This window comes from Monodelphis domestica, chromosome 2, assembly GCF_027887165.1.
Source record: "Monodelphis domestica isolate mMonDom1 chromosome 2, mMonDom1.pri, whole genome shotgun sequence".
Lineage (NCBI taxonomy): Eukaryota > Metazoa > Chordata > Mammalia > Didelphimorphia > Didelphidae > Monodelphis > Monodelphis domestica.
This window is the reverse complement of record NC_077228.1, coordinates 480,061,206-480,084,529: the sequence shown is the minus strand read 5'-3', so window position 1 is coordinate 480,084,529 and position 23,324 is coordinate 480,061,206. Positions and strand designations below refer to the sequence as shown.

General features: G+C 38.1%; 1 long non-coding RNA gene across 2 annotated transcripts; it reads left to right on the top strand.

Moving 5' to 3' along the window:
- Window positions 1–255: 255 nt before the first annotated feature.
- On the top strand, window positions 256–8,210 carry LOC103106618 (uncharacterized). Of its 2 annotated transcripts, XR_463317.3 has the most exons (5): window positions 258–701; window positions 782–908; window positions 2,578–3,204; window positions 6,730–6,803; window positions 7,511–8,210. It is a non-coding gene; the product is annotated as an uncharacterized LOC103106618 (long non-coding RNA). The 2 variants fall into 2 exon arrangements; XR_008916765.1 differs by having other exon boundaries at window positions 256–701; window positions 2,578–6,803.
- Window positions 8,211–23,324: the final 15,114 nt, after the last annotated feature.

Below are 23,324 nucleotides of genomic sequence, written 5' to 3'. Positions count from 1 at the left end.
CTTCCAGGACTCACACAGAGATTTTTTTCCTCCATTAAATAATGAAGTATATTCAAACATTGCTCTCAATATAATAGTATAAATTATAGTTTTAAAACTTTAAATTATTTTTATCATGATACAAACCTTTTTTGTTCTCACTAAAATGCTAATACATTAGAAAATATTTTAATTCAGAACAAAATATTAACATTTTAATGTGAGCAAAAGGGTTTTATATTGTCAATAAATAAAATAAATTTAAAAATGTTTAAATAAAATATGTAATTAAAATTAAAATATTTGGAATATTTAGTGAGAGCAATTTGAATGTGGCTCATTTTTCAAAGGAAAACAGTGAATTTATGAATAATTAGTTACTAATTATTTCATTTGATGTCAAATCAACAAGCATTTATTAAGCAATAGGAATACAAATTCAAGCATAAAGAAAACCCTGCCCTCAAGGAGCTAGCATTCTAATGGGGGGAGATTACTTGCAAAAGGAGGCTAATTAGGAATGGAGAAGGAGAGAAAGATTCAGACATGGCTGACCTGGGCATCCTTAAGATGAAGGTTTTGGAAGAAACCAGCAAGAAGGAAAACTTGTATCATCTGTCCTTTCAGTACCCTCAATGTGTGGAATCCCAGGGTAGGTAAGCCTACCCTGGGGTGAAGAGACAAGAAAGACTGACAGGGATCTGTTGAAGTTAGTAAAACAGGTAAATTTCTTTTTTAAGGTTTTCTTTTTTGAAAGATACACAACATACAAATATGTTTTAACATGTTTCTCTTTGTGTAGATTATACAATATCTACAATGCAAAAACAAGCACAAGTCAGTTGTCTCCAATTCCAACTGGGCAGAAAGTTTTCAACAGAAAATCAAGTCGTCTTCTTTATCTGATTCTGCTCCATGGTTGATATACCGTAAGGCTCTAGTCACATTTGGATATTTTGATCTTGTTTTTGTTTTAGTTCCTTTCCTTGTATCCTTGGTGCTTAGCACAGTGCCTGACGTAGTAAGTGCTTAATAGATAAATAAATTAAATAAACAAATAAATCTTAATTAATTAATTAAAAAATAAAAGAAAGTATGTCTGGCTGGATAGGTGAGTACAGGGAAGGCAGTGATTAATGTGTATTAAGAATGAAAAGGTAGGGGTAGCTCAGTGGATTGAGAGCCAGGCCTAGAGATGGGAGGTCCTAGGTTCAAATCTGACCTCAGACACTTCCCAGCTGTGTGACCCTGGGCAAGTCACTTGACCCCCATTGCCTAGCCCTTACCACTGTTCTGCCTTGGAGCCAATACACAGTATTGACTCCAAGATGGAAGGTAAGGGTTTAAAAAAAAAAAGAATGAAAAGGTAGAGGGGCAACTGGGTAGCTCAGTGGATTGAGAGCTAGGCCTAGACATGGGAGGTCCTGGGTTCAAATCCGACTCAGACACTTTCTATCTGTGTGACCCTGGGCAAATCACTTGACCCCCATTGCCTGACCCTTACCACTCTTCTGCCTTGGAACCAATACACAGTATTGATTCCAAGATGGAAGGTAAGGGCTTAAAAAGAAAGAAAAAGAAAAGGTAAAAAGAGGTTAGATTGTGAATGGTGTTAAATACCAAAGAATTTATTTTTTAATTTGGAAATTTTTATTTAATTAATTAATTTAGAATATTTTTCCATGGCTACAGGATTCATATTCTTTCCCTAACCCCCATAGCCAACAAGCAATCCCACTAGTTTTTACATGTGTGATCAAGACCTATTTCCATATTATTAATATTTGCACTAGGATATTCATTTAGAGTCTACATCTCCAATCATATCCCCATCAACCCATGTAATCAAGCAGTTGTTTTTCTTCTGTGTTTCTACTCCCACAGTTCTTTCTCTGGATGTGGATAGTGTTCTTTCTCATATGTCCCTCCAAGTTGTTCAGGATCACTGCATTGCCACTAATGGAGAAGTCCATTACATTCAATTGTACCACAGTGTATCAGTCTCTGTGTACATTGTTCTCCTGGTTCTGCTCCTTTCACTCTGCATCAATTCCTGGAGGTTGTTGCAGTTTACATGGAATTCCTCCAGTTCATTATTAAAGAATTTTTTAAACCCTTATTTTCTGTCTTAGAACTGATATTAAGTATTGCTTCCAAGGCAGAAGAACAGTAAGGACTAGGCAATTGGGGTCAAATGACATGGCCAGGGTCAAAGTAGGAAGTTTCTGAGGTCATATTTGAACCCAGGACTTCTTTCCAAGCCTGGCTCTCTATCTACTGAGCCACTGAGATGCCCCCAAACAGGATTTTTATATATCATCCTAGGGTGAGAAGGGAATCCATTGGAGTAGGCCTAGTGCCATGGTTGGATCTCAATTCAGGAAAATAATTTTGGCCTCTGAAATTCTACATTTTTATAAAACTTGATTATAAAAGTGTTTCAAGGTGTACATTCATAGACTAATCAAAACTGAACAATTCATTTGGCATCTTCAACACCATCTACAATTTCCTGCTTAGGGTCTCTTTGGACATCCCTATTTTGGTCAGAGTTGTTCTCATCCTTAGGCATCATCCTTTTCTTTTCCTTCTTGGCAGGTGCCTTTTTGAAAAGATAGACTGAGGTGGAGCATCCTATTGGGAAGCTGTTGAAAGAGTGCAAATGATAAATGGAAAACCACTCCAGGACCTGTCAAGAAAACCTTGGATGGTTCACCAAGAGTCAGATACAACTGAACAACCGAAAAACAGGGACTTTATACAGTAATGGCAAAGGGCAAAATAGGGGAATGCTGGGAGATCGTGGATGGGGGACAGGTGTGCTCCCGATTTAGAGGGGAAGAGAAAAAGCATTTATTTAGTGACTACCCTGGCTGGCAAGCACTATGCTAAAGCACTTTTTATAGTTTTATCTCATTTGAGCCTCCAAATAATGCTGTTGTCCTTCAAGGTAGGTGCCTTTATTATCCCTATTTTACGATTGAGGAAACAGGCAAATGGCTTAAGTGATTTGCCCATGAACAGACATCTAAGAAGCATCTGAGGCTGGATTTGAACTCCAGGTCTGGCAGAGAAGTTGCAGCATGGAAAGAGTGGGGATTTTAAGCATCTTCACATCACCTTCCAGTTGGCTGATAAACACCTCTGGAGTTTGTGTCCTCGCTCACACTGCAGTAAAATATCACCATCTCTCTTTTACAGAGGAAACCAGATCTTAGAAAGAAGGTAAGTCACTTCATCCCAGCTAGTAAATATTGGGGCCAGGACCTGAATCGAGGTCCCACCTGACCCTATACCCAATGTGCTCCTTGCCATCCATGATCTCTAATACCCTTTCCATTTCTAACATTCCATGACCACCTTTTGGTGTCCTTTGGCCTTAGGAACCAAATAGGAGTCTCTGAGATCTCTGGAGGGTGGCCTAGCCTAACGTGGCTGTGTTTTTCCCTAGTATTAGTCCCTTCCTTCACAACATTGGCTCTTTCTTGTCTTATTCTCTCCCTGGCCTTCTTTCCATTCCTAACACCGGACTTTCTGCCTCCCTCCTCTCTTCCCTTTCTCTGGCTGTCTCCATGCCCACCATGCTTCCCTCTGTTCCCTCCCCATCTGCTTTCCTGGAGCCCTTGAAGTACCATTCAGCAAAGATGCCTCACCTGGTGCCCTTGCCCTGATGGAGGACCTTCTCTTGGAAATTACTTTCTGTTAACCTTGTGGATAGCTTGTATGCTGGTCTCCCCCATTAGAATGTGAACTCCCAATATGTTTTGCCTGATAATACATGTATAACCCAGAGTGAATTGCTTGTCAACTCTGGGATTGGGGAGGGAAGAGAGGAGGGAGACGACATGAATCATGGGACTTTGGAAAACTTATGTGGAAATTTGTTATTGGAATAAAATAAAGATAGTCTTAAAAACTCAAAAAGAAGAATGTGAACTTCCTGAGGGCGGTGCTTTTACCTTTAGCACTTAGGGAGCATTTATCTTTGTTGGCTGACTTGACTACCCCTTATTACCCCTACAGAGTAGGATCTAAGTAGCAAGAAAAGCAGAGGAGGTAAAACCTGGAGCCGTTCTATCTGGGGGATGAGTGATGAGCAGGTAAGAGAGGCGAGCCACTCACTACCCCCAGAGACCCCTGGCGATGGTAAAGCAAGCATCCCAGGAAACACAGCAAATTTCCACAGAGAGGATGGAAGAGAGCTTGAAGAACCAGGCAGCCCTGCCTTGAGCCTGCTATATAAATCTCATCAAGTTCCTTCAGGCAAAAACTCCTCACCTTCGCATAGATGCTAACTTTTTTTTTAAACCCCTTACCTTCCATCTCAGAATTCATACTGTGAATTGGTTCCAAGGCAGAAGAGCAAGGAGGGCTAGGCAATGGGGGTTAAGTGACTTGCCCAGGGTCATACAACTAGGAAATGTCTGAGCTCAGATTTGAACCCAGGACCTCCTGTCTCCAGGTCTAACTCTCAATCCTGCTCTCTGGATCCCTTTATTTTTTTATTTTTGATTTGTAAAATAAGTGTTTTGTTTTATTTTTTTGTTGCTGTTGTTTTATGGGGGCTATTGAAAAATTGTATTTAATTAGCTAATTTAGCATATTTTTCCATGATTACAAGAATCATGTTCTTTTCCTCCCCTCCTCCCACCTCCCTCCCACAGCCAATGAGCAGTGCCACTGGGTTTTACATGTGTCGTTGATCAAGACCTTTTTCCATATTGTTTTGTTTGCACTAGGATGATCATTTAGAGTCTACATCTCTAAATCCTTTAAATGGAGTGAGATGTCCCTTCCTTTTCCAATTCAATATAATAAATATTCAGTTTCTACTGTGTGCCTGGCACTGTGCTAAACACTGGGGATACTTAATTAATAAAATAATATTAATATTAATAAAAATTAATAATTTATTTTTAAATAATAAATTAATAAAAGAAAGACAGCCCCTGCCCTCAAGCAGCTTGTAATCTAGTGGAAGAGAACAACATACAAAGTAAGGGAGGGAGAGGGTGGAGGTGGTGAAGACCAGGAAGCATGGGTTGGGGGAGCATCTTGTTCTAAGAAGTTGAAACCAAGCAGGGAGGCAGATGGAAAGTGGAGTCGGTGGAGAGTCCAGTTTCTGGGCACTATGCTAAAAACTGAGGATACAAAAAGAAACAAAAAACAACACTTGCCCTCAAGAATCTCACAATCTCTTGAGGGAGACAACATGACTCGTCCAAGGTCACACAGCTATTTAGTGGCAGTGCTGAGACACATCTGAAAGCCTGCCTCAGTCCATTCTTACCATACTGACTTATTTGTCTCATGCAGAAATTTGTCAGGAAGAACCCCCCCCCCAATATGATTCTTGGGGAAATCCCCAAACAGCTTTTAGCATAGTGACATAGTGACAACAGGAGTTATCACTAGGACTGGGAAATTGGGCTTTGCCTTCAGAAAGCCAAAATTTGGAGCAGATAGCACTTTCGTTCCTTCGTCAATGCAGAAGTTACTGGATGCACCTTATTAGGGGGAATAATTGGTCAAACTAGGAAAAGACCAAGTGCCCTACTTTCTCCCCATTAGCCAGCTCCAATGGAGCTCATGTCTGGCCTTTTCTCACCCAAATCTCCTTCCCTACCCCCACTGCCATTGCATGAGCAGACGTGTGGGCTTGTCACAGTATCTCTGGTGTGATGTCTGAATTTCCCACTGAACTTGTTTTAAAAAGTCGATTTATGATCATGGTAAGAATTGGTTTCCCCAGGATTTCACATTGTCTTCTGGCATACAAGTCTTGTTAGTTATGCCTCTAGAGGATCAGCAGCATCTTGGCCCATCCTAGCTTCATAGCCACGAGCTTAGAAGACAAGATGGCCCTGGAACTGGCCTCATCCATTGACTTTTTGATGTATCTCCTATTCTACAGGCAGGAGACCTCAGGTAGGAAATTGCATTTCTCCATCTTCCTGCAAGGCTGAAATATCTCCCCGACAAACAGGAGTAAATGCTACCAGTGTCGATCATGGGGACAGACTGCATATGGTCCCAGGGCCATCACAGCCATCTCCACCACTTCCAAAGGAGTATTTATTAATTGGGAGACTTGTTTGCTGCCAACAAGTATTAGAAGAGCATTTTGCTTTGGCAGCATTTGCTCTCTGACAGGGTTGATTGGATGAGTTCCACCTACTCGTGGGCACCTTCCTCTGCCTTCATCCAGAGCATCAACATCAGACTTAAGCAAAATGTAGACCCAAAGAAGTTTGCTTTTTTCTCCTCTTGGTCTCTTAAATGGACTCCTTTGCTGAAACCAACATCCCTCTTCTCTCTGCAGCTTTTAGAGGACCACAGAAGAATCCTTAGAAAGTCATACATTTTACAAATGAGGAAACTAAGGTTTCAACTCCCCAAAAAGTAACTTGTCCAAGTCCTTGCCAACTAGAGTAGCCACCATATTTTTTTTTCAGGATGTCTGGTAGCCATAGAAGCTTCAGAGCTACAGCATAGTCCTCAGATTCTTTTGTTTTAATCCTTACCTTCCATCTTGAAATCAATACTGTATTGGTTCTAAGATATGAGTGGTAAAGGCTAGGCAAGTGGAATTCAGTGACTTGCCCAGGGTCACACAGATAGGAAGTATCTGAGGCCAGCACCATCTGTCTCTAGGCCTGGCTCTCCATTCACTGAACCTCCTAGCTGCCCCCATAGTCTTGGATTCTGGGCAGCATAATAAAGACTGTCCTTGATTTTGTCTCTCCTTAGACTAGACCAACAAACAACTCAAGAACATCAGAGTTCAAGATTGCTCCAAAGAACATACATGCTGTGGATTGAAGGTAGTCCTTGCCCAGAGACATTGAGAAACATAATGGGGCTTTCTATCCTCCCCTTGTAGTATTCATTGTCTGCAGGGGCCTGTTTACCCTGATTCAGGGAGAGCAGACCCTCCTTTTGAGCCTCCAGGAACTGCACAGCAAGTCTAGGCTAACCCATGGAAGGTACAATCTCCCTGGGGACAAGAAATGTCCTTGCCTGAATTAACCAGAAAGGTATAAATGTTGTAAAAGGGATCTTGCATTTTATTTTTAACATATATTTTATTTTATTTATATATTTTAAATATATTTTAAAATACATTCTATTGATCTCTTATTTTTAGATAGAGTAAATTTCCCCCTTGTATCCCTCTTCCTGCCCCCAACCTTCCCTTATCACAAAGACTTTTTTTAAAAGGAAGAAAAGAAGAAAAGGCTTACATTGTGAACTTATGTTTGCATCAGATTGTAGGAGTGACAACGTTCCTTCCTCCCAGACAATTCAAATAGAGACACAATTAGACCCATTTAAAATATGAGAAAACTGAGGCATCCTTCTACTCTCTCCACTCTCACGGATGCCCCATGACACCCTGTATACTACACAAGGATGCCCAGGCTATATTTCTATTTTCAAGGTTCTAGTGATTTTTTAGTGGGAGAGTGGAAAGGAAAGCCTGTTGTCTGAGGATCTGACTCTGTGTGTGTGTGTGTGTGTCCGTCTGCAGACCCAAGCCACATCTTTCATTAAGTGGGGATATGAATCGATTGCCCGAGTTCTTTCGGCTGATACTCCTGGACACATTCTTTGCTGATCCGTGCTTTTACAGAATAATGAAGGAGGTTTAGTCTTAATCTCGTATCTTCGTGTCCACAGAATGATAAACTTTTATCTCCTTCAAGTAATTCAGCCTGCTTTCGGATCGGGCTGGTCTCCTTTGACAGATGGGACTCTTTTCTTCTCACATCCCCTTTGGCAATGGAAAATATCAAGAGAGACATCCGTCTCCTGGCCTCTGACGTTCTTGCGGGGGAGACTGCTGATGGTCTAGAATTAATGTGGCATTTGATTTAATATGTGGTGCCTGATAGAGTCACGGACACTCCATTCAATCATTCGGGAAGGAAGCGGGGAGAGGCAGCCTGATGCTGGCCTGTAAACGGAGAGAAGCCCAAAGTGCTAGAGCTGGGGGGGACCTGCGCCATCTTGGAGGCCATCTGCTCTGAGAGCCAAAGAGAGTGACCGCTCATGTAGTCCGGAGACTGGACGGCAAGCCACAGAACTCGAGCGAATTCAGCAAGGAAGCACCTACTGAGTCCAGAGTACTGTGCTAGGTGCTTGGGGAGATGCCGATGAGAAATTCAGATGAAAGGGGGTCCTTAACCTATTACCTTCCATCTATTCGGAATATATCATGTCTACATAGATGTGTGCATTTATATGTATGTCTATTTATTTATTTGTGGTCTCTCCCATTTAAAAGTAAGCTAAATGCTTAAAACTCTTAAAAAAAAAAAAAAACCTTCTCTTCCCATCTTAGAATCAACACTAAGAATTGGTTCCAAAGCAAAAGAGAGAGGTAAGGGCTAGGCAGTGGAGGCTAAGTGATTTGCCCAGGGTCACACAGCTAGGAAGTATCTGAGGTGAGATACGACTCCAGGGCCTCTGAGCTCTATCCACTGAGCCACCTGGCTTCCCCTTAATAAATACTTATTGTCTATTAGGGGAGAGTAAGTTGCAAATACAAATAACAATATGTTATCATATCCTAAAATAGAGCCATGATGTCACCAAAATAAGTATTTAAATTCTTTCAACCTGCTGAATGCCTTCCTCTGGTAAATCTTTTATGGATATGATGTGATGTCTAATGTCCATCTCTCTCTCCTCTCTTTCATGGAAGGCCATGAAACAGACAAGGGTATGTGACAATATAGGGCAAGTCGTTCAGAGGAGTTAGAAGAATATTAGGTCGAAGAGAATTTATTTTTAATATATTCAATTGTTTATTTTTTTCTGAGTTCTGAATTGAGGCTCAGACTCTGTTCCTAGGGAATTTGGGGAACGTCCTACTATGGAGAATCTTCAACTTCAGGCATATGGAAGAGAGAGATTATGAGGTTCATCTTGCCCAGTAAATAAGACCTGGTTTTGGCTAGGAGCTGAGTCCTTGAATCTTCCATTAAGTAACATTGCATGAGGTCACACCTAACCAAGCAGTACTCTATTTTTCCTTCCAGACACTGGGGGCATGGGATGAAGCATGTGATGGTCAACCACCACTCAAGCGATGGGGAGGGGTTGAGAGTTTTGATGAATTGCTTCCTCATTGGTTATTCACAAATTAGATATGTCTTGGGATATCCAGGGGAGAGCCAAATAATGAACTCCCAAAGTTATATTTAATGGTTCCCACGGTGGAATGTCTTTGCCTTAGATTTCCAAGAGGAACACAGATGAATGATTTATTGCTTATTTGTTACATTAATTAATAAATTGATTTTCTTAGCTGGAAGTTAGTCTCTTGGAACTTTTGATTGTCACAAGTCAGTCTGGAGAGATTGATGAAAATTTCATAATGGACAGAAGTTCCATTTAAGAGGAGGGTTTTCTGGGTGTTTTTGTTTTTGCATTTAAGACTGAATTTCCCCATCTCTCTAGATGTGGAAGTGCAGGTGCTATTCACAACTTGACCCTATTACTGATTAGCACAGCAGTTTTGACTTGCTCTGGTCAGCTTGACCTGTCTTAAGCCCTCCAGGGTGCTTGGCATATTAATACTAAATCCAGTTTAGACACCAAATTGGCACAGCTTATTGACACTCAAACCCCCAGATTTAAGAAATATGCCTGTCTCCATCTCTCTAGTAGCTGAGATTACAACAGAGAAGTCAAACATTTAGACTACAATCCACAACATTCCCAAGTGAGCCAGACAGATTGAAATAGAATTGGGAAATCATTAACCAAATAAATAAAATACAATAAAATGCAGATATTAATCTATGGTTTTCTAAGTTAATATGCTGTCTAAAGAGATCCTAACATCCTGTTTCTATTTGAGTTTGATACCCCTGAATTACAAGAGAGTGCTCCAAGCCCAGCTGAATCAAGCTTTAGTGGATGACTGGGACTCAACTGGCAAAGGGGACTAGAGGAGTTCAAACATAGGAACAATGGGGTAAGCAAAGGCATGGAGGTGGAAAAGTAGGCTTACACATACTGAACTTTATTGGAATACTAAATGCACTCAACAAAATAATACAAGATGTTTGTAAAACCAAACTGGGATCAGTGGTGAAAGATTTTGAGTGGACAGTGAAATTTACTCAATATAAAAGGGAGCTTCTAGACACTTTTGAGGAAAAGAGTGACATGACCAGATCTCTATAACGATGATTCTGGCAAATGAATAAAAGAATAGGAGGGAGGGGGAGAGAGAGAGAGAGAGAGAGAGAGAGAGAGAGAGAGAGAGAGAGAGAGAGAGAGAGAGAGAGAGAGAGAGAAGAGAGAGAGGGAGAGAGAGAGGAGGGGAGAGACGGAAAGAGAGAGAGGGAAGGAGGGGGGAGAGTGAGAGAAAGAGAGAAAACAGAAAGATTTAATAAAGTTATTGATCCCTAAGAAATCTTGCACCATGTTCCTGTGAAGACACACTTGATTTTCTAGATGATACTGATTGACCCTGGTACTAATCCTGTTGAGATAACAAATAGGCCCTAGAGAAGGAGGAAAGAGATGCCCAAATTCCAGTCTAGAACTTAAAAGAGCAAGAATAAGCTCATGAATCATCTTGAGTTAAATTAGGCCAGTTTTACAGATTAAGAAACAAAGGCCCAGGGAGAAATGCTTGCCACAGGCTGGAGTAGAAGAACACACATTCTTCATGAATCTTTGATTTTCCTTTGATTTTCCTGAGTAATTCCTTATCGGTATAACAGATCTGGCTTTGGATTCAGAGGAGCTGGGTTCAAATTCCATCTCTGATACTTGTTCCCCAAATGATCATGGACAAATTATATGTCTTTACTGGACTTCATTTTCTTCATCTATAAAATTAAGGACTAGATGGCCTCCAAAGGTCCCTCTAAGCTTTAGATCTATTGTTTCATGATCAATTAGATTTCTGGCTTTATTAATGGCCAATTGAATGTGGATATCAAGCTCTTACCAGCCATATTTGACACAAAGACTCCACCCCACCCAATCAACTATTTTAATTTTGTTCTTACAAAACCTTTTTTTAATTTAATGTAATCAAAATTATCTTTTTTATGTGATCATCTCTCTTTTTTGATTAAGAATTTTCCTATTTGTAGTTGTGAATAGCTCCTCTTATCATAAAATAGTATCTTATATGCTTTTCTAATTGTTTTATGGTATGGTTTTTAGTTTTTAGGTTATATATCCATGTTGAAATTATTGTAGTATATATAGTATAAGTTGTTGATCTAAAAATAATTTCCTCCAAACTGCTTTTTTAGTTTTCCAAGCAATTCTGGTCAAATAGGGAATTCTTTACTGAGTATTACATGTCCTCAAATTTATTTAATACTACCTTATTGAGCTCACTTTTTTTTTTAATTCTTTCTTATCTAGTCTATCCCATTGATTGATTTTTTCCTATATTTTGATGAGCACCAAATAGTTTCATGAATATTGGTTTACAATTTGAAGTTGGGGAGTCCCTACTTCTTTCCATAATTTCCCCTAATATTCTAGACCTTTTGATCCTTTGAATGTTTTTTTGTTACTATTTTGACTAATTTTATAAGAGATACCATTGGTAGTTTGATTAATGATAGCACTAAATTAGGAATTTAATTTAGGTAGTATCATGTTTGTGTAATCCCACTATGAGTAATTTATTTAAAAACATTTAAGTGTTCCATATTTCATTAAAGAATATTTTATAATGATATAGCTTTGGATCACAAAGAAACATCCATAGTTTGATTTTTAGATATCTTATTCATTTTGTAGTTATTTTGGACTATTGGTAGTATTAGAATGTTATTGATTTTTGTGGGCTTATTTTGTAGCCTGCTACTTTTCTGAAGCTTTTGATTATTTCAGTTTATTTTTCAATTTGACTATCTAGGATCTTCATAAACCATCACATACTCATGAAAAGAGGACATTTTGTCCAATGTTTTATGCCTTCCCTTTCTGTCTCTTGTATTATCATTATCATTAGCTCTTTGAGAACTGTATCAAAAGAGTGAGAAAAAGGGTATCAGTTAGTTTTTTTTTTGTTTATTGGGAAAGTTATACTGAATATAATTTGAGTTCGGGTTTTTAGATATATACATTTTATTATATTAAAAAAGTATTTCAATGCCTATGCTTTGTAAAGTTTTAAAATCATGAATTAATATTTTGCCAAAGACCCTATCTGTATCTAGTGACATAATTATTTAGAGTTGGTTGGTTTTTATTTTTAGTGTGATTTTGTTCAATGTTTTCCAAATGTTGAACCATTCATGCATACCTGATATAAATCTAACTTGATCATAATGGGTGACTTTTTTTGAGTTACATAGTACCTGCCAGAATTTTACAGAAATGTTTTAATATTCATTTGTGATGTTGGTCTCTAGTTATTTTTCTTTATTTTATCCCTCCCTGATTTATGCATTAGAACTATAAAAATAGGTGGCCTTATAAAATCCATTTGGAAAATTTTTTCTCTCTTAATTTTTGAAAATAATTGATGTAGTATAGATATTAATTATGCTTTATATGTATACTGGGATTCTTCTTAAATCCATTTGGACCAGGGTCTGTTTGTTGGTTTTTCTTTTTTTATATCTTTATAGCCGGCTCAATTAATTTTTTCTGAAATTTAACTTTCTATGATCTCTTTTTGATATTTTGTTAATTTTGTCATTTTATATTTTTATAGATAATTCTCTATTTCTTTTAATGTTAAGTTTTCTGGTTATTCTTTTTTACTTCTTTTTTGTTGTGATTTTACCTTGTCTAATTTTTATTTTATTTTTCTCCATTCTCTTTTTAAGCAACTTGGCTAAAGTTTTAATGATTTTGCTCATCTATTCAAAGAATCAGATATAATTTTGCTTATGTTTGGAAACATTAAAATGTTGTAGAAATATGGTCTATTTTTTTTTCCTTGCCTGAAGGACCTCCTTTTTTTGAGTTAAGAACTGATGTCCCAATTTCATAGATGGAGAAACTGAGGCATTGAAATATAAACATTCCAGAAAATATTTCGAGATACTGGAAATCAGAACATTGTTCCAAGACAGGAGAGTCTATAAACTTAGACACAATTGAGGGTTCAGGGGGAGGGACACCCTTGCAACACTGGCATATGGCAAAAAAAAAAAGCCAACAACAAAAAACAAACCAAACAGTTCAGAGAAGGGTAAGAAAGCTCCCAAGTTGCTGAAATTCTGTAATTGACTGAAAGCATCATTGCCCAGGCCCATATCTCAGATAAATTTTAATACAGGTAATGAATTTTCCATTCATTTTCTAGCCCTTATTTCATTTACATCTTCCCAAGCCAATAAATCTGGGCATTATGGTTGATTTGATATGTGATGCAGACACTCTAATTAAGGAGAGAGTATTTTATCAGCCTTTCTCAATTTTCCTTTCCTTGGCCAACAATTTTTTTATGCTGGAATTGAGCATCTTTTTATTCATAAGGGCTTTGTTTTGATTTATAACTGCCACATTAACTGAACAACCAATGAAGGCTGAACTGGACTAGAAAATATCTCATTTCTCCTGGGTAGCGAAATAAGTAAACCAGATGGGAAATAGGTTTCTGGCTTCCAATGTCCATGGCTTGCCCTGAATCATCTTAAGTATGGTCTGCTTCTATTTTCTAACTTATGGGACTCAGCCCTAAGGAAGGCTATGGAAGAAACCCCAAAGCCTTGAATTCACCATACAAATGATAGTTTTTGCCTGGAGTGTGTGTGTGGGGGGGGGGGACTTTGGGGGATTAAGCCCCTTTTGTCAGCTGAAGGAAAAATCTTTAGTACTTAAGCTAAAAGGTTGAAAGGTACCTGGAACCTACTAATTCCATTCACTTCAACAAAAATTTTTGTTTTGAGTATTGAGTTTGAGCATTTATTGTGTCCAAGCATCTATTACAACCTAAGAGATAAGGCCAGAATGAATAAAATTTGGTCCCTGCATATACTTACTCAGTAAGCTTATAGTTCAACAGGAGAAATATGACATTGCCACAAATCAGTATAATACTAAATAGCTAAATAAAGTTCAGTAGAGAATACTATGGGGGCAAGAGGAATAATGACTCATTTTTACTAATCAAACAGCAAGCCATTATTAATCACCTGCTATTATATGCCAAAGGTCAGTAAGGTGATGCCCTAGAGTCAGCAGGTAGAATCATCTTCATGAGTTCAAACCTGGTCGTGGACACTTACTAGCTGTATGATCCTGGGCAAATCAATTAACCCTGTTTGTCTCCATTTTTTTTATCTATAAAATGAGCTGGAGAAGGACATTGCAAACCACTTCAGTATCTTTGCCAAGAATACCCCAAATGGGGTCACAGAAAGTCAGACACAACTAGAAAAAAACAAACTGATGACAAGCCATAAATGATCCAGGCACTAAGCCAGGTAATAAGAATACAAAGATAAAAATAAAACAGCCCCTGCCCTAAAGGAGCTTATGGCCTATTGGGGTGTAAAATAGGCATATATAGGAATATATCAAATACATACAATGTAAATGGGAGAACACTAGCATCTAAAAAGAAAAGCTTTATATGGAAGGTGTTATTTGAGCTGAATCTTGAAAGAAACAAAGGATTTTAAAAGGAAAAAGGTAAGAGGAGAGTATATCCCAGATTAGAGGCATGACCAGTGAAAAATCACAATGAAAGGCTCATAGGATTATAAATTTAGAACTAGAAGGAACTCAGAGGTCATTTAGGTTAACCTCTCATTTTATAGATGAGAAAATAGTTCCATGATCCGCAAGATCATAAAAGCAATATGTAGTCAAGTCATACTATGAACCAAGGTCTTTGGATACCAAAACCAGCATGCTTCCCCTTACCCATAATGCCTTCAAGATGTGTGGATTTCATTTGGTAGGTAGTGGAAAAGTACTAAACTGAATTTTGTTTAATAGACATCACAAGGAATTGATGTGAGAATTGTGCATCAAGTAAATTGCTTCACATTGTCATATAGCACAGATAGAAGGGGAGAAAATTTTTTGGCAGGGAGAACAATTAAGAAGTTACTACTATAGTCAAGAAAACTAGTAATAAATTCATTGCTGGTGGAGTTGTGAACTGATCCAACCATTCTGGAGGGCAATTTGGAACTATGCCCAAAGGGCGACAAAAGAATGTCTACCCTTTGATCCAGCCATAGCACTGCTGGGTTTGTACCCCAAAGAGATAATGGGGGAAAAGACTTATACAAGAATATTCATAGCACTCTTTGTGGTGGCCAAAAATTGGAAAACGAGGGGATGCCCTCCAATTGGGGAATGGCTGAACAAATTGTGGTATATGTTGGTGATGGAATACTATTGTGCTAAAAGGAATAATAAAGTGGGGGAATTCCATGGAGACTTGAACAACCTCCAGGAAGTGATGCAGAGCGAAAGGAGCAGAACCAGGAGAACATTGTACACAGAAACTAATACACTGTGGTATAATCAAACGTAATGGACTTCTCCATTAGGGGCGGTGTAATGTCCCTGAACAATCTGCAGGGATCTAGGAGAAAAACACTATCCATAAGCAAAGGATAAACTGTGGGAGTAGAAACACCAAAGAAAAGCAACTGCCTGACTACAGCGGTTGAGGGGACATGTCAGAGGAGAGACTCTAAACGAACACTCTAATGCAAATACTAACAACATGGCAATGGGTTTGAATCAAGAACACATGTGATACCCAGTGGAATCACGCATCGGCTATGGGGGGGGGGAGAAAATTATTTTTGTCTCTAATGAATAATGCTTGGGAATGATCAATTAAAATATTATTTAAAAAGAAAACTAGTAATAAAGGTCTGACTGAAGATGGAAAAGGAAACAAGATTAAATTAAATTATGATGTGGTGGGAAGAGCACCAGATTTAAAGTAAGAGGACTTGACCTAGAATCCCAGTTCTTGTAATTGTTAGCTCCATGAACTTAAAATTGTGTGTCTTTCTGTTTTCCTCTTCTGCAAAAGGAGAATATTGAAGTAGGTGACCTCTAGATTCTCTTACAGCTTTAAATGCTCTAAACCTAATCTATAATCCTCTAACCCTCCATTCAAAATGTATAATTGATTGGTGTTGTTTAGTTTTTAGTTGTATCTGACTCTTCATGACCCCATCTGGGGTCTTCTTGGCAAAGATACTGGAGTCATTTGCCATTTCCATCTCTAGATCATTTTATAGAAACGGAGACAAACAGGTTTAAGTGACAGGGTAACAGTTGGCAAGTCTGAGATTGGATTTGAAATAAGGTCTTCTTGACTCCAACCCAGTGGTCTTTCCACTGCACCACCTAGCTGAAGAAGTGATAGGATGTGGCTAATGATTAGATTTGCTGGTCATTTAGTTAAAAAAAAGCACTCATTAAACATTATGCCAGTGCAAAGCTAAAACTTCAAACCCAGAGAAAGGCAAAAAAGCAGAAGTCCTAGCTCTCAAGGAACTCTGGGTCTAATGGGGGAACCATTGCAAAAGCAGCAAATAACTATGCATAGACCATATTTTTGCAGGATAAGTTGGGGGAGTAGTCACTAGCATTGAGGTGGATCAGGAAAGAAGGTGGGATTAGAGCTGAGATTCAAAGAAAGTCAGAGAATAGAGAGAATTCCAGGTATGGAGAATAGCCAGTGAAAACACCAGGAGTTGGAAAGTAGTTTTCTGTGCAGGGAACAGCAAGAAGGCTAGTGTCACTGGATCTCATAGTGCATTGGAGGAAATAAGGTATATGAGAGCTCAGGAAGGAAGGGATCAGGTCATAAGAGCTTGGGGTTGTGGGAGACAGATAAGTATTAAAGAATCTTAAAAATTAGAAGGAATTCTCTCCTCTTCTCTAATATCTGTATTCGAGAGGTTAAGGTCTTTCAGAATAGAGAGGAGAAGAGAGGAAAACCCCCTTCTCAAAGTGGAGTTCAGGGGAGACAGCTGATATTTAAGGTTGACTCAAAGAGAGGAGAGGGGGTTTGAAGATTTTTCCCCCTTCTGCCTTCCCTCCTTAGCTAAGGCTGCTCTTCCAGATTTGCTCTTGTCCCTCTTGTCCCCCCTCCACTACTTGAGACCAAAGGGTCTCCCCTTGATCTGTCCACTAACACTTGTTCACAGCTTGGGGAACAGCTCACTATTTTAATGTCCACTCAATCAGGATAATACAAAGGAATAACTAGCAGGGAAAGAATGGGAAAGTAAAGTGGGAAAGGGGAGTCCCTATCTCTATCTAAAATCCTTTTCCCTTCCTCCTTGAATTTGGGGGGAACTCAGGCCTTGGCAGCCTGAACTCCCTGAGAGAAAGTCAGGTTGACTCACCCTGGGTTTGGCCCCTTGGCCACAGTTCAGACTCAGGGCAACAGGAGCTGAAGTAAAGTCAGACAGATTTAAAATGTCTTTCTCAGGCTTCCTTTTCAATAATCTTTTCAATTGGGAAATGTTGGGGGGAAATATTTTCAGTCACCAGCAGGAAAAAATGGGTAACCCTCAGGAGAAAGTCTTTTTCAACCTTCTCTTTTTGGCTTCTCCCAACTGAGAGCCCAACTCCTCTACCAGCCAGAGTCTTCTCCTCCTCCAGATTCCAAACCCTTGGGGCCCCTCCCCCGTCGAGGTGATCAGTTTCACACATTCTTCATCCTGGCACTTTTTCTTTAGTGCCAACCTCTGTCACATATCCCAGGCATATGGTCAAATGACTTGAAGTTCTCTTGTGATGTAAAGATTCATTTCCCATCACAATAGCTCATTTCACCAGTAAACAGTTGATTTGAGAGAGGGCTTTCTTTTTCATGAGCAGAAATCTACAAGTCTGCCATTTAGCATCACAGAATTTTATACTTTTTACTAAAAGGAACATAGTCCAAAGCCTTCATTTTTGCAGATGGGAAACCAGAAGCCTTCTACCTATTTCCCAGTTCTCTTTGCTATCTTCTATATGATATCTCTTCAAATAACTAGATTTCTACCTTGTATTCCTTCCTCCTTCCCCAGCAAGTCTTTTCCACTCAGGACTATATATCCCCAGGTCCTTTAACTAGTTCTCATGCTTGATAGGCTTAGTCTCAAACATTTTCATCATCCAGGTCATTCTTCTCTATACCTATTCCAGTTTCTTTGGTCATTGAAAACTCCAAGGAAGTCAGCTTAGATGACTAAGAAAATGCTGAATCAATTATTAGATAATGGGAAATTCTAAGACTTAGTTGTGTAATTCAGTGGATTGAGAGGCAGCTGTGAAGATTAGATTTAGCTGTCTCCTGATTATAACAATGAAGATACTTAGCTCTTTCTTTATTGTGAAGATAAAATTGTAATCTCCTGATTGTAACAATGAAGGTACTTAGCTCTTCCTTTATAGTGAAGCTAGAATTGTAAACAACAATCTATTTTAGATTTAACTACAAAAAGGTGTTAAGTAACTACAAAAGGTGAATTTAACAAAAGAGGTGTTAAGTAACCCAAAAAGATATAATCTAGTCAGAGAAGGTGAAAACTAAAAAGTGGACAGTTCTGGAGAAAATCTAACCAAATAAGGTGAGAACTAAAGAATGGGCAGTCCTGAAGAAAAGCATCTGCTGTGACTGGTAGACATGAAAATTTAGGGAAGATGACACAAAAGAAAAAGATCCTTAAAAAGAGGACCAAAAGGAAGAAGGGAATTCATTTCATTCAGGCACTGACTTGGAGGAGTGACTGGAAGACAGACCCTTGAGAAGTGACCAGAAGGCAGACACCTAGACTTCTTTTAGACTGTCATCATTGGTGAATGAAAAGCTGACAGTGACCCTGCCTTTCTGGAGGCATGAAGCCTCCATCTTCTTGAGACTTCCCCTGGCTGGGGCTTAGAGATTCTAACTGGTATCAGAAGAAGCCAGGGTTTTGGGGGCAGTTGGGTAGCTCAGTGGATTGAGAGCCAGGCCTAGAGACGAGAGGTCCAAGGTTCAAATCTGGCCTCAGATACTTCCCAGCTGTGTGACCCTGGGCAAGTCACTTGACCCCCATTACCTAGCCCTTATCACTCTTCCACCTTGGAGCCAATACACAGTATTGACTCCAAGATGGAAGGTAAGGGTTAAAAAAAAAAGCCAGGGTTCTCTCTCTCTCTCTTTCTCTCTCTCTCTCTCTCTCTCTCTCTCTCTCTCTCTCTCTCTCTCTCTCATTCCTTAATATCTTCCTTCTATTGTAAATATTATAAATAAACTACCATAATTTCCATTTACTTTAGTAATTCATTTTGGGTTTTAGAAATTAAATCCCTGGAGGCCACCTAATTAATATATTCAGAGTCCAACCACAGTTAACTTTAACACAGCCCTGGGCATGGAAAGTCCTGGGTTCAAATATGACCTCAGCTAGGTGATCCTGGGCAAGTTACTTAACCCCTATTGCACAGCCCTCATTCTTCTGTCTTGGCTCTTCTGTCTTGGAACCAATATACAGTATTGATTTTAAGATGGAAGATAAAGGTTTTTTTAAAAGGCTTAGTCAGTTTAGAAGGATAGATGGGTGAAATCTAGGTCATGTTGAATTTAAGGCACTTTTGATATATCTAAATAGAGACATTTCATAGAAAGAAATCATGTGAGACTAACTTTACTTCCTTTTTATAACAGCTACTCAACCAGTAGCTTATGGAATTACTGTAGGCGTAGTTTACCTTTAAATTTAGACAGTAAGGTGGCATAGTGGCCAGGTCCCTAGATTTTAATTTAAGCTGACCAGGCACTAGTGACTCTGGGCAGTCAATTAACTTCTCTAGGTCTCATTTTCCTCATCAGTAAAATGATAGTTAATAATAGTTTCCACAAGTTAGAGTGATGGTGAGAGTCAAATGATATTATATATATATATATATATATATATCTTAGAATCTAAGTTCATTTGATTAATAGACAGAACTATGAATTATTTTTTATTATTTTGGAAATTTGGAATTATGCAAACAAAATGATCAAAATGTCCATAAACTTTGTTTATATATACATATATATATATATATGTATATATAAACTTGTGTTTATACAACAAGGCCATTGATAACAAAGCTTCCATATATATCAAAATATTTATTGCAGCACTTTTTTGTAATTAGAAAAAAAAGTTGATGCCCATTAAGTGGGGAATGGCTAAATAAATTGTGGTACATTAATGTAATGGAATATTATTGTGTTCTAAGAAACAATGAATATGATGAATACAGAGAATCATGGAAAATTTTGCACAATCTAATATTAAGTGAGGTAAGAAGAACCAAGGAAACAATATGCATAACTCATACAACAATATAACTGGAAAGAACAAACACAAGATAACCACAAGTGAATGCTATAAAATTATAGAAAAATGTATTGCTCCAAAGAAGAGACAAATAAAACCTAAGCAAAAAAACAACAAACCTCACCCAGGGAATTGGCCTACTGGTAAAAGAGGCACAAAATTTAAGAAAATAATTTCCTAAAAAGTAGAATTGACCAAATGGAAAAAAAGAGGTATAAGAGCTCAAAGAAGGAAATAATTTCTTACAAATTATAATTGGGCAAGTAGAAGTTGATGACTCTATAAAATATAATGAAATAATAAAACAAAGTCAAAAGAATAAAAAAAATAGAAAATGTTAAATATATCAGAAAAAAACTGATGGAAAATAAATTGAAGAGAAATAATTTGAGAATCATAGGGCTACTTAAAAGTCTTGATTAAAAAAGAGACTAGACATCATATTTTGATAAATTATTAGGGAAAATTGCCCTGATATCATAGATCCAGAAGGAAATACAGAAATTTAAAGAATCTACCAATCACCTCCCAAAAGAGATCCTCAAGTAAAATCTCATAGTAATATTACAGCCAAATTCCAGAACAACCAGGTCAAGGAGAAAATATTGGAAGTATCCAGTAAGAAGAAATTCAAATATTCAGCCACCGTCAGGGTCATACAAGAGTTAGCAGCTTCTGCATTAAAGAAGCAGAGCCTGAAAAGTGATATTCAAAAGGAAAAGGAGTTAGGATTACAACCATGAATAACTTATCCATAAAAAGATAAAAGAGTATAATCAGGGGCATCTAGATGCACAATGGGTAGAGTGCTAGGCCTGGAGTCAGGAAGAACTGGGTTCAAATCTGGTCTCAGGTACTTCCTAGCTGTGTGACCCTGGGCAAATCACTTAGTCCTCATTGCCCAGCCCTTACCACTCTTCTGCCTTGAAACCAATACATGGTATTGATTCTAAGATGGAAGATAAGGGTTAAAAAAAGAAGAAGAATCCTTCAGGGAGGAGAATTGATATTTAATGAAATAGAGAACTTTCAAGCATTTTTGATGAAAAGAATAGAACTGAATAAAAATTTCACATTCAAACACAAGATTCAAGACAAGCATATAAAGATAAATCTAAAATAAATCATAAGAGACTTAATATATTTAAACTATTTGCATTACTATATGGGAAGGTGATGCTTTTAACCCATAAGAACTTTATCATTATTAGGGCAGTTAAAAGTTGTTCACATAGACAGGGAGCATGAGCATGAGTCATTTATGTTGGGATGATCTCAAAGAAATAAAAGAGTAAGAAAAATGGATGCACTGGGAGAAGGGGGCAGGGCCAGGTGGAATGGAGAAATTTTTCTCAAAAGAGTCATTCAAGGAATAGCTTTTACACTGGAAGGGAAAATGGTGAAGGGGTGGGCAATGCTTAAATCTCTCATCAAAACTGGTTTAAAGAGTGAAGAATATACATACACACTCAGCTGGGTATAGAAATCTATCAGAGTCACTGTGGAAAGAGGAGAGGAATGGGATAAGAGATATGGTGGGGGGAGAATGATAAAAGGGAAGGTGGATTAAGGGAGGCAGTGGTAAGAAGCAAAGCAAAACAGACCTTTAAGGAAAGACAGGTTTAAAAGAGGATGAAGGATAAATTTAAGAAAACAGGAAAGTGGGAAATATTCAATAATCATAACTGTGAATGTTAATATGATAAACTCAGCCATAAAATGGAAGTAGATAACAGAACTGATTAGAAACCAAAATCTAATATGTTGTTTTCAAGAGACACACTTGAAACAGAGAGTTAAAATAAAGCACTGGAGCAGAATCTATTATAGTTCAGTGGAAATTTAAAACACTGGGGTGGTCATCATGATCTCAAAGCAAAAACAGAATAGACTTAATTAGAAGAGATAATCAGGAAAATCACATTTTGCTAAAAGGTACTATAGACAATGAAGTAATATAAAAGAAATTTTTATAGCAAGTTTCTCTGATAAAGGTCTCACTTCTCAAATATATAGGGAACTAATTCAAATTAATAACAAAAATAAACCCTTCCCCAGGAAATCTCAGAAGAAGAAACCAAGGCTATTTATAGTCATGAAAAAATGCTCTAAATCATTATTGATGGGGACAACTAGGTTGATTGAGAGTCAGGCCTAGAAACAGGAGGTCCCCGGTTCAAATCTGGTCTCAGCCACTTCTTCACTGTGTGACGTCACTTAACCCCCATTGCCTAGTCCTTACCATTCTTCTTCCTTGCTCTAAGACAGAAAGTGAGGGTTTTTTTAAAAATAATAACAAATAAATAAATCATTGTCGATTATAGAAAAACAAATGAAAATAAGTCTGGGGTACCACCTTGCACCTATCACAAATGACAAATGCTGGAGGGTTTGAGGGAAAATAGGTATGCTAATAAACAACTGATGGTGGAGTTATTAACTAGTCCAATCATTCTGGAAAATAATTTAGAACTATGGGTAAAAAGCTATAAAACTGTTCACATTCTTTGACCCAGTAATATCACTCATCAGTCTATACTCCAAAAAGATCAAAGAAAAAGGAACTATGTGTTAAAAAAAAATAGCAACTCTTTTTTTTTGGTGGTAAAGGATTGGAAGTTGAAGGGCTGCTCATTAGTTGAAGAATGGTTGAACAAATTGTGGCATATTATTGTGATGGAACACTATTGTGCTATAAGAAATGATGAGGGGGTGTTCAGAAAAAGCATGACAAAACCTTTATGAACTGATGCAAAGTGAGAGGAACTGAGAGATTATTGCACAGTAACAGTAATGTGGTCATGATGATTAACTGTGAAGGACTTAACTACTTTGATCAAAACAATGATATGAACCAGAAGAACATTGTCCACAGAAACTGATAACACTGTGGCACAATCAAATGTAATGGACTTCTCTATTAGTAGCAATGCAATGATCCAGAACAATTCGGAGGAACTAATGAGAAAGAACACTATCCACATCCAGAGGAAGAACTGTGAGAGCAGAAACACAGAAGAAAAACAACTGCTTGATCACATGGGTTGATGGGGATAT